This window comes from Rattus norvegicus, chromosome 1, assembly GCF_021556685.1.
Source record: "Rattus norvegicus strain SHRSP/BbbUtx chromosome 1, alternate assembly SHRSP_T2T, whole genome shotgun sequence".
Classification (NCBI taxonomy): Eukaryota; Metazoa; Chordata; class Mammalia; order Rodentia; family Muridae; genus Rattus; species Rattus norvegicus.
The window spans coordinates 24,369,901-24,385,409 of NC_141534.1; the positions used below are offsets into that span (position 1 = coordinate 24,369,901).

Below are 15,509 nucleotides of genomic sequence, written 5' to 3' on the forward strand. Positions count from 1 at the left end.
CAGAAATATCTGCTGCACAATTTTGGGTCCAAGTATGAGCTTTTGTGCCATAATATACCATACTGGCTCGTTTTTACCAAAAGAGAAGGACCCAAATTTAAAGCTGGCCTGTGAAACATAATGATACCCATTTGTAAAAAATCAAAACCAGCCAATAAACCCGACAAATAGAGGGGTGTGATTGTTGGATTCTGAGGTCTAGAAGACCAACATGCAGACCATTGCACTGTAGTACCCCAGAACCATCTTGCAGTCTCTAGGGGATCTGTTTCTGGTATAAACGTAGCAAGAAGACACTACAGAGCCTTGAGCTGCGTGGCCCTGTGCTGGCCAACACTTGGACTCTGAGCAGACGCTTACCTCAATACCATGCATAGAGCACTACTCATTCTAGAAATAACAGGTGCCCATATTTTTCTTTTCTCTTCACTTAGGAGGTACACCCATAGTGCCAACAACTAATTATCATACCAAGAAAACAAAAACTGTGAACTCGAGCGGGGCGGGCTGCAAACACCGTAGAGTTGTACAAACGGTGACTCACTCTCACTGGAGGCTGCCACATCTTCAGAGCCTCTCTCTCTCTCTCTCTCTCTCTCTCTCTCTCTCTCTCTCTCTCTGAGAACACCCAGAATCCTTTGTCAAAGAAAGGTAGACAGCATACCTTTCTGTGCATCTGACCTCGAAAAGATCCCTCCCGTACCTCTTGTCTTCTCTGAGAGGCTTTCGGCCCCACCTCCCAGTGAACTTTCCAAGGAATTCTTGGCTTCCAAGTTGCTATTCTGGCTTGCTGGTTACGCAGAAAATCTTTTCTATTGCGTATAAGGCAATTAAAGGGTAAGCTCAGAGTCTGGCATGTTTCTTTTAAAGCGAAAGCCAGGAGCATATGTTTGACTAGAGGCAGCCTCCTGTAAAAATAACTCCTATTAGTGGTGTTATAAGAGCCACTGAAACCCTGCTGGCTTGCTGTTCCTCTGGAGCCATCCCGTGCCCTCCTGAGGCCCTTTGTGAGATCCTTTCTTTGATATGTGGTGGACAAACCTGTTCCTTAGGTGCCAGCACAGCGACTCCCTGCAGAAGAGTCTGTAATTCTCTGAAAGGTGGCTGAATTTTTAGGACACGCTGAGGGGACAAGTTGGAGATGCGTTTAAATTGTTCGTACTCTTTCTTGCTGGCTGTAAAGCCAATCTTTCTCCATTGATTCAGATGGCTACGAAATGCTCGACTTTTATGATTTATTTTTCTAGGCTGCTACATTTCTTATTCTGTCTTGTTTGAAAGGGTTTTTAGACTGTGTAGTGACCCCTGAGACCACAGAGTTTCAGTTAAGCAGGGGATTTTAAAGAAAGGTCCTCACCAGAAGGACCCGTGGGGCTGTGGAGATGGCTCGGCCTGTCGTGCATGCATGAGGACCTAAGTGTAGAAGCCTACCACTGAGCTAAATCCCCAACCCCAACCCTGAACTCTTATCCATCCTGTCTCCACCTTGAAAGCTGCGTGATCCTTTTGATTCAGACAAAATAATAAGTTGATTATAATGCAGTTTCAGACAGTATTGCCAATTACTGTTCACTCGCTGTCTTAAAGTAGAAAGGAAAACATCACAGAGTTGCAGAGATCCTTGCAAACTACAGCTATGTTCTAGATGTTTCTTTATTTTTCAGAGTTAGTTTTGCGGACAGGTTTACCTGAGTTGACTATATAGTCCTGTAGCTTAGAAACCTCAGGGGGTGTTAAACTGAGCATCTAGATGCACTGGCTCTAAAGAAGCAATTGCAAGTTCTGATGTGAGTGGAGGGTTACATAAGCAATTGCCCAAAGTGTCCAATGTCAGGACCATTGGGATTTAGTTCAGATGGTAGACTGTTAGCCTAGCAAGCATTAAGTCTCTGGTACTGCATAAGACAGGGTGTGGTAGGGCATGCCTGAAATCTCAGCACTTGGGAGATAGAGGCAGGAGAATCAGGAGTTCAAGGCCATCCTCAGCTACACATGGAGGTTGAGGCTAGCCTGGGATAGGAGGAGGATGTCTTTGGGGATGGTGTGGAAAAGGCTTGAGATGGACCACAGGTATTTGTGAGGAAGTGCCCTAAGACATGTATGAATGGGAAAGTTGAATGGAAGGTCCCAGTTCCCAGGATCTGAAAACACAGCCTAACAGGATCCCACCCAGGACTGCAGAGTTCTGAGTGCCAGGCAGGAACAGTGGCACCGTAAGGAACAGGATCACCTGTGTGGGACATGACATGATCTGCTCCCTTAGGAACTAAGTTGATTACGGCTGCTAAGTCGGAGTAAACTCTGACTAGTTTTTATGACTGAAATGATATAGTCCCTTTAAAGTCATATGTGCTCTCCTCCAGCAATGGATATGAGAAGGCTCTTCACAGATGTCGGGTGTCACAAGTGAAACCTACTTTGAAAAGGTTTACAAAGTTCACTAAAGAAGGGTCCCCATCCTCAGCTCCGAAAAAAAAAAAAAGAATTTATATAAAGAAGGGTCCCCAAAGTAAATTGAAGAAATCCTCAGATCTTCTGGTTAAGAACTTAGAAGTTGGCAATGCCTCTCTTTAAACCTAGTACAGATAAAAAAAGGGCTGAAAAGCACAACTGGGTTCCCTTTGAGAAAGGACTATTTTCAGATGACCTGGATGAACAGCCAAGGAACCAAACCCCTTAAATAAAAATGTATTGACTTAATGTAGTACATAATTCTATACATTAAAAAACAAAAAGAACTAAGTTGGGTAGGTCAGTCGCCTGTCCAAGGAATGAGCCCTCAGGAAGATGGGCTCGCTCCAAACTATGCTAGAGGTAGAGGGATCTTTAGCCCTTTAATGAGATCATTATTTTCTTTCCCATAATGACTGTGCCTGCCCTAAGCGCAGTCGCCCCTGAGCTCACAAAGGGTTCTGTTGGGCTGCGCTCGCTCGTGAGTCCTGACCTGGGAAGGTACCACTTTCCCTTTTTCTGGTGAATGTTGGCCAGGTCCTACGCATGCTCCACTGCTGCATGGGGCTTTTCACTCTTTCTCCAATCCACCTTCCACCATGCTGCTTGTCTATCACATGGCTAACTGACCTCCATATTGCTTTAACTCAAACAGCGTGGTCTTTTCTTTCTTTTCTCTTTTCCCTGTGGGTGGCTGCCAAGATAACAGCTTGCCCACTCTGGTTTTTTCTTTTAAATGCTGATAAAATTGACTTTGGGTTTTTCTTTGAGTTTGTTCTTAGGTTTTTTTATCAAAGAAACTAAGAATCCCATTGGGGTGGGTGATTGGGGGTGAGGGACCTTGATTTCCCTGGTGACATGTGTCAACCTGGATGGGTCTTCCGGAAATGTCTGGTAACACAAGTGTCAGTTCATTAGGGGTTCCAGCCAACAGCCCTAGTTCTAATCTGGCTGTCTTGTATGGTCCTTCGGCAAGGACTGACAGGCCAACATGACCACCCTGGAGTGTTTGTCACAAGGTCCTCAGAGCAGTCTGCCTAGGACTATATTCCCTGCTCCCCATGTTCACATATACTCATGCTGCTAGAACATGGGGTGACCTGAAGGTCTGAATTGTTGCTTCACTTCTCAGTGTGCTCAGACACAGCTCAGAATTAAGCTAAGAGGGTCCAGCTGGCCATAGACATAGAGTGTGTATTTTATAGCTACAGACACAGTCCTGTCACAAACCAGGCCTGAGTACTTACTTTGTACTTGGCAGATAGGGATTGGGGTGGGGAGCTAGATATGGGCTTCTTGTTTTCCTCTACCAGCTGGATCCTCTACGGGTTGGATCATTTGCATAGCCCCTCTGTTAAATAAAAGAGCTCAACCTGGGTGGTTCCAGAAATCTGGAAGCTGAGGTTTGTTGGGAGTTCAATGCCATCCAGTGCTATTATAGTGTTAGGCTCTGTCTCAAACAAACAAACAAAAAACTAAAACCATAGACACCAAATAAGCAACGTGTCTAAGTCTCAGTCTCTCTCTCTCTCTCTCTCTCTCTCTCTCTCTCTCTTCTCTCTTTTTCTCCCCTCTCTCTCTCTCTCTCTCTCTCTCTCTCTCTCTCTCTCTCTCTCTCTCTCTCTTCCTCTCTCTCTCTCTGTCCCTCTTTCCCTCTCTCTTTATGACAGAGTCTCTTTCTCATCCAGACCTGGCCACGAACACGTGGCAATCCTCCTGTCTCAGCGCCCCTCACATACTAGAACTAGACACGTTAGCTCCAAATCCAGTTATATTTGATTTCCTAAAACTGCTTGGTAGTTTCTTTTTTGTTTTTTAAGCCCAATACTCTAGCCAAAGTACCAGGAAATAAAATTAGGGCCTTCAACAGAGTTGCCAAATAAATATATAGATTTTTTTTCTTTTAGTTAAATTTGAACTTCGGATTAATAATGACAAGCCTTTGAGAAGTATAAACGCGTCTGAAACGTTGCATGGTCTATATTTATATTAAAATATTCCATGTTATTTACTTGCAGTTCACGATCAGCTAGCACGTCTTCTTTGGTGCACAGCCCTCCCTGAAAATGGGGTGAGAAAGGGGGAGGAGATGTATTTAGCTGGCTTGATTTTTTTTTTTTTTAATCTTAACTTCTGTATAACAGTCTACTTGTTCGGTTACAGGTATGCAGGAAGTAAGAGAGAAAAATATGCAAGGAGAGAAAAAAGGACACAGGCTCCAAGGAGAACAGAAGTCATCACATTATATGTAAAAGTCATTTCGGATGCGTAAATCCGGGATGCTCTTTAGAATTCAACCTGAGCTTGTCCGTGATGACCAGGGGTTTTATGAGACTCTTCTACGTTTTCGGCCATCCAGATAAGGAGGTGGCTATGCGATACTCCCTGACTGGAGGCCTCTTGGGAAAGTTACTGAGGGTTCAGCCAGTGGCCAAACCTTCTGCTGGCCCTGGAATGGAGACTTACCAGTAGGAACACCTGTAGAGGCCTCTTCCAAATGTCAAAAATCCGTGGGGTCTGATAAGAGGTTTTCCATAGGCTTTATACAAAGAAGCTTTCCAGGAACCTAGGTCCCTATTATGTAAAGTGTGTGTGTGTGTGTGTGTGTGTGTGTGTGTGTGTGTGAGAGAGAGAGAGAGAGAGAGAGAGAGAGAGAGAGAGAGAGAGAGAGACATATGTGAACACACACTCACACCATGGAGGCCAGAAGACAGAGTTGGACTCCCTGAAGCTGTGAGTTACTCAAAGTATGTCTGGGAACTGACCTCAGGGGTCCAGCATGAACAGTAAGCACCCTGACCACTGAGCCATCTGGCCTGCCCCAGGAGTTCCTCTTGAGTCTCAGAGTCATTGGCTGATATTTACCTGATGATTACAGGCTGTGGATGTACACTGAGGGACTCAGAGCTACAGGTACGGGAATGACAGTTGGAGGTTGTTCTTGGAGAGCAAGTGAAGCAACTTTCTTTAGATGAAATGTTTGCTGGGGTCACTGAGGCAGCATGTGGAAGTGTCTAGAAGGTGATGGCTACCTCAAACCTTCATCCTGCCTCTCTGTGCTACCTGCTGCTGCTGCCTGGAGAAATAAGACACTGACAGTTAGGGTGGGTGTGAGGAACCACATTCGACAGGTTTCTACTGTTAATATGACTGGGCTGCACTGTCTTGGCTCCTTCATGTGGCAGCCATGCCTCCCTGTCCTACACTCTTCTCAGGGATGGCATCCCTCCTCTCCTCCACACTCTCCCGGCATGGCGGATCTCCTCTCTTTCCTCCTTCCTCCAGGTCCCAAACCTGGAAAATCCCCAAATCCTGCCTCTGTCTGCCCTGCCCTGCTATTGGTTGTTGGCATTGTTATTTACCAATCAGAACCAACTGGGGAGAGGTTCCCAGAAGCTATGTGCAGATACCCAGACAGTCTCAAACGAACAGTTCTGAGGGGACATAATTAGCATTCATAACACAGGCAGCTACACTGTAGTACAGAATAAGCTTTATAAATAGTGATGTTCTTTCTAAATGCATAGCTTTGAGACAGGGTTAGACACACTTCAACTCCTGGAAGACCTTGACCCTATACTTTAGGGTTGAGTTCTTGTTTCCCTATTATTGATTTTTAGACAACTTCACAGATGGGCAAAAGAAATAAATCCACCAAAGTATGATTTTAACCCTTGTGGTCCAGTGGAGCTGCCATTCACAGTGAGAGAGAAGTCACATGGCAAGGAGACCCAGTAGACTTTAATCCCTGAATGGTAGTAAGACAAACAAACAAACAAATAAACAAACAAAAAACCCTCAGAACAAGCCCAGTGCTTGCCTAGCATCTGGATCCAGATGGTCCTTGGCATTTGCGGATGCTCTGACCCAAGCCTCCGCTAGACGAAAACTTAAGAAATTGTCTCTTCCTTTCTCAAACCATGGCTGCACTAAGTGAGAAACTGACAAATTATCTCCCTTCTCTTTTGAACCCAAGTATTCCTATGGGAATGGAGGGGCAGGCTGCTTGTCAGTGCCCCTCCAAGCCTTTCACCAAACTGAAGGGGTGTATGTGTGTGAGTCATCCCGTGTGGCACCAAACCTCTTTGTCTAATCTCTCTCTGGAGACGTATGTGTGACTAAAAGACGGGAAAGTTCACTGGAGAAAGCAACTTGGTGACCTGTGTGTTCCCGGACTGGGGAGTCTCCGAGAGCTGCCTTTGAGTGTTCCGCACGCACGTGAGCCATTCATTAACTCTCCAACCTGGTTCCAAAGACTCTCCCAAAGTGTACGTAGGCTCCTTCCCTACAGGTTTTGAGCAAGAATAGGCTTTGAATAAATTCTATGGGTCAAAAGTATGAACTAAATTCAGTAGCCATCTGTACCTGCTTGGGGAAAGGACAGTTCCAGTGTGGCCTTAAAGTTGCTTCAGTTCTCCTGCCCAAGCATCTGGTGAGTTGGGATTCCAGCCAGGCATCAGACAACCTACCTTTTAAAGAAACATTCTGATGATGAAATCTATCTTTCCTTTCCCGGAGGACTAGGGTAAGCCTTCAAAAAAGAGTTTAAAAGTAGCTCATCTATAAACATACACCACACACACACACACACACACACACACACACACACACACCACGCCCCCCCACACCCCCCATGGGGATTTTCATGCCTCTGATCCACGGTCTCATTCTATCATCCAACCTCTTTCCTAATTTGTAATTCCTCTTTGTTGGTAAAATACACTGTCCTCAACATACCTACTTTCTGTTCAATGTTAGTACATGCAAAACCATCTGAGAAGCCCGCCCTGGTACCCATGAGAAACACTGAGTGTAGTATCTGTGTTCGGCTTCCGCTTTTTGAGTTTGTAGATGTGGTTCCCTTTCCCCAATCACACTGTCTGTTCTTCCCTGGTGTGGTGTCTCATTCATTTTCGAGACAGTGAAGTTCAGCCATTACTGTTGCTTCTCCATTTTGCCCCACACCCTTGTCACCTGACTTAGCAGGGTGGGGTTTATGACTGAGTGGTCCCGGCCAAGAAATAAAGGAAGCTGACCTGTGTGTCCCTTACCTCTTCTATAACCGGGTCTCTGGAGAGAAAGTTTCCCATGACAGCTGCAATCTACAGCAATATCAAAATGGCTTTCATTCCCCCGCTCTTTACCCCGACCCACCCTACCTCCTATTTCCTGGAGTTTCTAATTAAGAGAAAAACTGGTTTGAAAACCACTCCCTAATCCTTTTAATTTGGGAGGAGTTCAACATGAATAATCAGAAGGTTAAAAGGTCGGTAATGGGTGGGTGGAGGCACAGGAGCCCCGAGGAGGGAGCGAGTGAATAATAAAGAGTTTAGTGAATGGAGAGTCATGGGCAGTTACATCAATTAAGTAATAGTGTGAGCAAGAAGTGGCATGCTGTCTTTGTCTCTAACCTGGGTAGTTTGGAGGAGCCAATCTCAAGGCGAGATGCCATTAGCATTCGCTGGCTCTTGTCTATGTGAGCCAGTGTGGTTGGCAGAGCCTCGTTATCCCTTTCCTTCCTGCGTTTGTTCATTTATTCCATCACAATCTCCTACTGACAGACGTTAGACCTGATGTCTTATGTGCGAAGACCTTAAGCAGGGCCTTAGAGTAGGCGGACCGATTCCAGGCACCATCGCTCTATCCAAGCCCAGTTTATTGCCGTGCCCAATGGTTGATGCATCAACCCCAAAATATTTGAGAACTAGATACATGGAAGTCCTGGAATCGTGCTCAGAACCCACTGTAGAGAGAACATTGGGGATGCAGGGGTGGGCGAGTGCTCCCATGAAGGAAAATGTTTTGAGAATTTCATGCCACGCCCTCTGTTGTCAAACTTCTGCTGGCCTGGGCTCTGTTCCCTGGAGCGGTACTAAGAGCTCAGCCCAGACTTGCCTGGGAATCGGTGTAAACAGATCTCCCATGGAAGGCAGGAAAACAGCCTTGGGTCTTGTTGGGAACCTAAGGGCTGATAGGTGCAGGGTGATTCACCCAGGCAGGTTGCGACAAGGCCAATTGCAGGCCTAAAGTTGTTTGTTTCACCAGCATTAGTAAACATCACCACAAAACAATTATGTCAGTAAAGATTTCAAAATCGCCCAAGGCAGAGGACAAGAGAGAAAAGTGATCATAAAAGTGAACCAGATATTTGAGAATATTTTGGTTGACTAGAGGAAGATGCATATAGATGAGGTAATGTGTGTGCTTTACGGATTTGATGAATTGGCTTGTGGTTTGGTGTGGATTGGGCAGTTTACAAAAGCAATCCCTCCTCACTTCCCACTGCTTTTCTTCCTTATGATGCTCTGGGAAAAGAAACTTGTTTTACCATACATGGGAGCCAGAGATTAAGCAATCCGTTTGGTAATTCCTTCTCCTGCGGAACAAAGCTAGACTCTTCTCAGTTTCGTCTCTGCTTTGTCTTTATGGCCATCTGACTCTTTTCTGCTTTTTAACAGGGTTGATATTTAGAACAATGTTCTCTGTAGAAATGGTGCTTGTTCTTCAGGGACTTGCATTAGGACACGCATGTGCATGCCACTACATATCCATCTCAGTGTTGCCTTGTGGGAATGTTGACTTACCCCATGGCCTTCCAAGACTAGGATGAGCAGGGTTTGCATGCCCAAGCATTGCTGGAATCAACAGGTCTATGCACCGAGGTTGGCCAGCTCCTGGAGAAGGGCTCACCAAAGTTCACTGGTTTTTCCTGCTCTTCTGAGGCCCAAGCGGCCCAAAGAGCTCCCCTGGCTGGCCTCAGGTACCTCTGTGTCAGTCCAGGCTGGAGTCAGGAAATGAAGAGGTGGGTGGGAAAAGGAAAACTACTAGGGTGGAGGTTTGGGAAAATTCCTCAATCTTTTCATGACATCAAACTGTTCAACATGGGTAAGTCATCAGGAAAAACACAAAACCCTGACCCTAGTGGAATTTACCACTGGTCGGCTGTACTGCACCTTCTGGCTCCCGCACCCTGTAAATGGCTGGGTAATGAGAGGTCTGAGTTTTCTCGGGCTGGAAGGTGAGAAGCTTAGGCAGGTGTTGTGAAGGATTACACAACCTGGAGAGGATCTTCATGAACGTTCAAAAACAAATAAACAAAGAAATCCCCAAACTGTGGAAGCAAAGTGAATATTAAGAGAGGAAAGGTGCAGAGAATTGCTTGCCCTCAATAACCACTACCAGATACTTGAACAAAATCCACCCAGGCTGAAACAACGTGCAAGGCAACTTTTGTTTTGCTGATTTTTTTTTAAAAGTCTTACTAGACAGCCAAGTCTGGCCTGAGACTTGCAATCCTCCTGTCGCAGCTTCATGACTGCTTGGACATTTTGAATTGTCACAAGCCAGATCTACAGCACGGCTTTCTGTTGAGCAACTGTCAATTCTGTAAGGCTCAACCTTTCTTTTCCATTTTAAAAAACTATATAGTCTTCAGTTGGCCATTCACATTCCCCTGTTTCATTGCCTTTTACTTTATTATTTTTTGAGATAGGTTCTAGGTGGGTAGCTTTCTTGTTCTTTCTACCTCAGCTTCCCAAGGGCTGGAATCTTCTGCGTACCACCACACCCACGTCTTCACATTTCTGTAACATTCCTTTTCCATGTTTCATGATACAGATCATGATTATCTGTAGTCTAATACTTTCCATAAAGAATAGAATGAAAAACCAGCAAAACGTGTTCCTTTCCTACTCCCCATCTCCCTGTGACTCCAGTGTTGACCCTGAAGGGCAGGCTGTGGCCCTAGAGGATGTGTAGAGAGAAGTTAGCGCAGGGAAGGAGAACGAGTAGGGGGTTAGAATCACGTCTTTTAAAGCTCCTCGTGCGGCTAAGAATTTGTAGCAATATGCAAAGACATTAAGTCACAATGAAACCGCAAACATCCTCAAGTAAGCCCTTTGCTAACTGGCCCTGAAACATGCTAACAGCCTGCCACCATGAAGTCAAGTCTGGTGAGAGGACATTAGAACAGAAGGATACATTACACACTGTGATTTAACCCCAGAGTATGACTCATCTGTCTCACTACTACGAATTTTTAGACTTATAGCCAGGTGACTTGAGAGCATCTTCCCACTTCAGGATCCTCGAAGGGGAGACCCTGGGAGATGAGAGCCCCATCATATTTCCTTCGTTAGCAAGTTTGTCTGAGGTTCTGAGGGAATTTGAGCAAGTGGTTCACTCTCCTGCCTCAGTTTATCCTTCCATCTATTCTGCTACATTCTTGCCAGGGTCAGGTAAGCATGTCTATATTTCCATGTGATCTCAAGGGTGTCTGTTTTTTTTCCATCTGCTCACTCTGAGGTTTTGTGAGAGTGGATAAGAGTATACAAAACAAAGCACAGGCTTGGCTGGTTTTCTGAGTTACTGAGGTCTGGTACCTGGGCCACCGTCAGGTGGGTAAGTCGTTTGAAGAGATTAATGTAATAAAAACTAACTCCTATTCTGGGGTAACTTTTAGCTTGGTCAAGTAACAATCCATGTCCAGTTGGATTCACAGTCCTCGGGGAGCAAAAAGCTTGGAGGAGGAAGGCTCCCACGGGAAGCATCATGGTTAGTGAGACCCCGAGCCATCTCAGCAGATGGCACAACTGGTAAAGGACACGGGCTCCTCCCAAGTCTCTGGAAGTAACCTTGAAGGACATTTAACTGATCTTGACTGTTAAACAGAAAAGGTCCTCCGTTGGGTTGTCGAAGAGATTTTTAGATATCCAAGCAGCAAAGTGCAGCCACAGAATAGGATGACTGGTCACACCAGGCAAAAAGAGCTATGCTAGGCTTTATAAGGGACAAACAATGGCTAAGGCCTTAGAAGACATTCTTCTAATGTCTCCCTTTCCTTTACGGTACCTACAAAATCAGATCGAGGCAGTGCCAGACACCCTATCCCTTTGGTGAGCAGCTTTACTATTTGGTGTTCATGGTGAAAATAGGTAGCGACCTTGGAGATTGTCCTATTAGTCTTTAGACCTGGTGTGCTTAATACCTTCTTTATAGTGAATCCTCTTTCAGATGATCATGCAGGAATTTAATTTCATCTCTCTGGGTTTACTTCATGGTATCCCATGGCCTGAGAGTCAACAAGAATGGAGACCCAAACAAGCACGCCTAAGCCCCATTTTAGCTAGAAGTAGCCATCTTGACTCTATGCCTCTGTCATAAGTGATTTTAGAGTCTCAGCTCTAGAGAAGGGAACCTGAGATAGCTAGACAGGCACTGTCACGCTCAGAGAGAGTTGTTAATAGGACCCCCTCTCCCTTGTATTCAGTTATGTCCTTATTTAAGATTCTAAATACTATATGAAAAGGAGAGGGATTTATTGAAGCCCTCTAAGAGAAAGTCATTTCCTTCTGGCCAAAAGGCTGTAGTTTGAATTCTATCTCCAGCCTTGGGTAGAGCCATCACATTTATAGTGGCCAAAGCGTAAGATTACAAACAGATGATTGTCCCCGCCCCTTGGAGTTAATCTGATATCTGCCAGGAGACCAACCCTCTGGAAATGGAATAAACCTAAAGATAATGCCACGTAGAGAGCGAAATAATTACCTCCCTAATAAGACAGTGTATCTATCCTACTAGTCTCCCCCCATGCGATTGCTTACACATTTCTCTATTAATCAGGTTTGCTTTTATGAGTTCTAACTCAAAAAGTATAGCTTTTCCTTTTCCACATTTCTAAACAACTTTAGGGGAGTCAGTTCTAGTCTGTCTGTCTTCCTTCCTTCCTTTCTTCTTTCTTTCTTTCTCTCTCTCTCTCTCTCTCTCTCTCTCTCTCTCTCTCTCTTCCTTCCTTCCTTTCTCTCTGTCTCTGTCTCTATCTCTCTTGTCTGTCTTCCTTCTTTCTCTCCTCCTCTTTTTCCCTCTCCCTCCTCCTTTCTCTTCTCCTCCTCCTCGTTCTCCTCCTCCTCTTCTTCTCTTCTTTCCTTCTCCTTCTCCTTCTTTCTTCCATGTTTATTCTGGGGATTGAACTCATGCATGGCGTTGAGTACCTTTGTGTCTAGTCTTTCCACCCTCCTTCCCACCTTTCTAGCTCTTCTTTTGGTTCTGCCCACAAGCCTAAGCATGCTCGCCTTGCCTTCTCCAAAGACTTCCCCTACTCCCACCCATGCTTGCTGACCTCTCCTGCTGAACCTGCTGCGTGCTAACTTAACCGGCATGACTTTCTCTTATCCATACCTTTCCTCCAAGCGGTTGCCAACTCTGACGGTGCAATATGCTCTGTTATTATTGTTTCCAAATTCTAATAAAATAGCTCTTGAGAGTAAAAAACCAACAGACAATCAAATGAACAAATTTAACTTGATTAACTAAGAGATGAGACAAACCAGTGAGGAAGGGCTTATGTGAGCATAGTATATATTATTCATAGACTCGGTTCTAGTCTCTTAGGATAGCCTGACCAACCCCTCAGCGACCCATTTTGTGACCGTGATCTTTTTGTGACTACAGTGTCCCACCCTCAGTCCTCAGGAGCCTCAGCAGCTGCTCCTTTCCTCCCAACTCTCCGTTGCTGCCTCCAGTTGCGTCGATGGCACCATGCTGCTCCTCACTGCGGCCCCTTTCTCTCATCTTTCCTTTCTTCTGCACAGTCTGAAACAGCTCTTGCTCCTCTCCCTTGCATTTTCTCTCCCTGAAGGTCTCTCCCAGGACAAGCCTAACACTGACTACTTCTCTTCAGTGCAGGAACAGCAAGCTGTGAGAGAAAGCAGCCCACTGTTTGCTTTCATTCACAGGATGGTAGTGACTGAAAATCTCAAGTGACCCTAGCAGTGCCCAGAAATCCCAGTGAGTTCTCCCATGCTTGCCCCTCAGGCTCTGCTGCTCCTCACGTTTATCTTTAAACGTCTGACCTTTTGCCCCACAGCACCTTTAGAGCCGATTGGCTGATCACTCATTGATCTAGAAAACAGCAACTGTACCTCTAAATTTACAACTATTACCTACTGTCCCCACATCCCTGCCTTTCAGTGGATGGAGGGAGAGTCCTTGCCCTACCTAAGCCTGGGTACTTTTGTTTTCAGAGTCTAACTCATGACAATGTTTTCTCATGTTCCTTACACCACGAATTTCTCTCTGTCAACACTGTGAGTTAGCAGAGATTCACGAGGGTCTTTAGTCCCCTAAGAAAAACAAGTACTTCCTCAGCCTCATGGGCTAGGGCTTCCAGGGAGTCCAGAGTCCTTTCTCTTGGAAAAAGATCTACAGACAATTGGTTATTCCTTCTCTTGCTTTCTCTTACCTCCTCACCCTTTGTTCCTCTTCACTGACCTTCTTCTTTCTTACTCTGCTTTGTTGTTACTGCTGTTTTTCTGAGACAGGTTTCCTGTGTGTAGCCCAGGCTATTGTCATTAGTGCCCTACCTTTGGTGTCAAGGAGCCTCATGATCACTCTTCCTTTGGTTCAGGTAGCCCAAGTTATCCTCATGATCACCCTTCCTTTAGTGCCAGGCTTCATCAGGTGATATTTTTCTTGAAACAAGGGTCTCACTCTCCCACAGAATGTCTTTATGCCTCATCCCCCTGCCTCCACTTCCCAAGGGATGGCATTACAGGCATGTGCTAGTGCCTCATCTCACACCACTCTGGTCAGTCCCCTTTCCACCAGTCCACTCTGGCTGTTGTTGTCTCGTTGCCTGCAAACTCCTAGCCAGATCCACCTTTCATTATTCACTCTCTTGATGGACCTAATGGCTGACTCTTGCTTTCTTGAATATATTTTATTTATTATGGCTTCTGAAAGTCCATACTCCTGGCTCCCTCATCCCTCCTGGTCAATCTATTGTCTTTTCTTTCTGCACTCCTTTTTTTTTTTTTTTTTAGCACTATTTATTAGTGTGTGTTTGTTTGTGCATATGTGTGTGCATGTATTTAGGGCTTTTGTGAGAAGATCAGAGGACTACTTGGGGAGGTTGGTTCTTTCCTCCCATCATGGGGATCTCAGGGCTGGATCTTAGGAGGTCAGGCTCAGCAGCAAGCGCTTTCATCTACTGAGCCTTTCAATGGCCCCACTCCATGAGTTGGATTTCTCAGCAGCCAACTTTAATCAATGCTGTTTCCTGTCTAAACTCACTGTTCATGTAATCCTATATGACTGGTAATATAATAGCTTTAAGCTATGTCTTAGTTAGGGTTTTACTGCTGTGAACAGACACCATGACCAAGGCAAGTCTTATAAAGGATAACATTTATCTGGGGCTGGCTTACAGATTCAAGGATTCACTCCAGTATCATCAAGGCAGAGACATGAGAGCGTCCAGGCAGGCATGGTGCAGGCAGAACTGAGAGTTCTACATCTTCATCTGAAGGCTGCTAGCAGAATACTGACTTCCAGGCAGCTAGGATGAGAGTCTTAAAGTCCACATCCACAATGATACACCTACTCCAACAGGGCCACACCTTCTAATAGTACCACTCCTGGGTCTAGCATATACAAACTATCACAAGCTATATTTATATGCTTCTGGTTTTGAAATATATGCTTTCAGGCTTTCCTTTTTGCCAGAGCTCCAGGTTTGATGACTTTCTGTTTGAGATCTATTTGGTGCCTTGAATCAGAGCCTTCCTCCATAAACCTCTGCTTCCACCATCTCTGATCCCACTGGGGCTTCACCAGCCATGTAAACAGTACACTGTGCACCCAGTGCTTAACCCCAGATGCAAATGACTCTGGTCTTTGCCGAATTATTTCTGTCCACTTTATCATATGAAGTCCAACCACCTCACACCTGCCACACTAGCCCAGTGGTCGCTAACTCCACACCTTGACTATTACAAAGCCATGCCACAGATCCCTTGCTAGCCCTATGAAGTATTTTACCTTTTCAGTTGGTTGCTGTTGTTGTTTGGGTTTTGAGAGAGGGTGGTAAATAGGCCAGACTGGTTTCAAACTCACAAAGCAGGCAACTTTGGGCTCTTGCTCCTTCTCCTTCTACCTCCTAAGTGCTGGAGGACAAGAGGGGATCACCATGCTTGGCTATAAGTACTACACAAAGCATCCAGAGCATCATGGTCATACAGTGTCCCCAGCCCACATACCTGTAACCTCAACATTTGTGGTAG

General features: G+C 45.4%; 2 long non-coding RNA genes across 5 annotated transcripts in view; one reads left to right on the plus strand and one right to left on the minus strand.

The window, feature by feature from the left end:
- The window catches only part of LOC148006882 (uncharacterized), a 29,017-nt gene extending 21,396 nt beyond the window's left edge, over positions 1-7,621 (minus strand). Inside the window, exons 1-4 of one of the 2 annotated variants that reach the window (XR_015644849.1) lie at positions 7,503-7,621; positions 6,817-6,920; positions 5,317-5,527; positions 4,367-4,511 (exon numbers count right to left, since the gene is read on the minus strand). This is a non-coding gene — a long non-coding RNA (uncharacterized LOC148006882). Of the gene's footprint in view, positions 1-4,366; positions 4,512-5,316; positions 5,528-6,816; positions 6,921-7,502 lie in introns of those variants that run through there. The other variant, XR_015644850.1, reaches the window with a different exon arrangement.
- Positions 1-15,509, plus strand: part of LOC120098893 (uncharacterized) — a 31,880-nt gene that overhangs the window by 3,405 nt on the left and 12,966 nt on the right. The gene's annotated exons all lie outside the window — the stretch shown is intronic.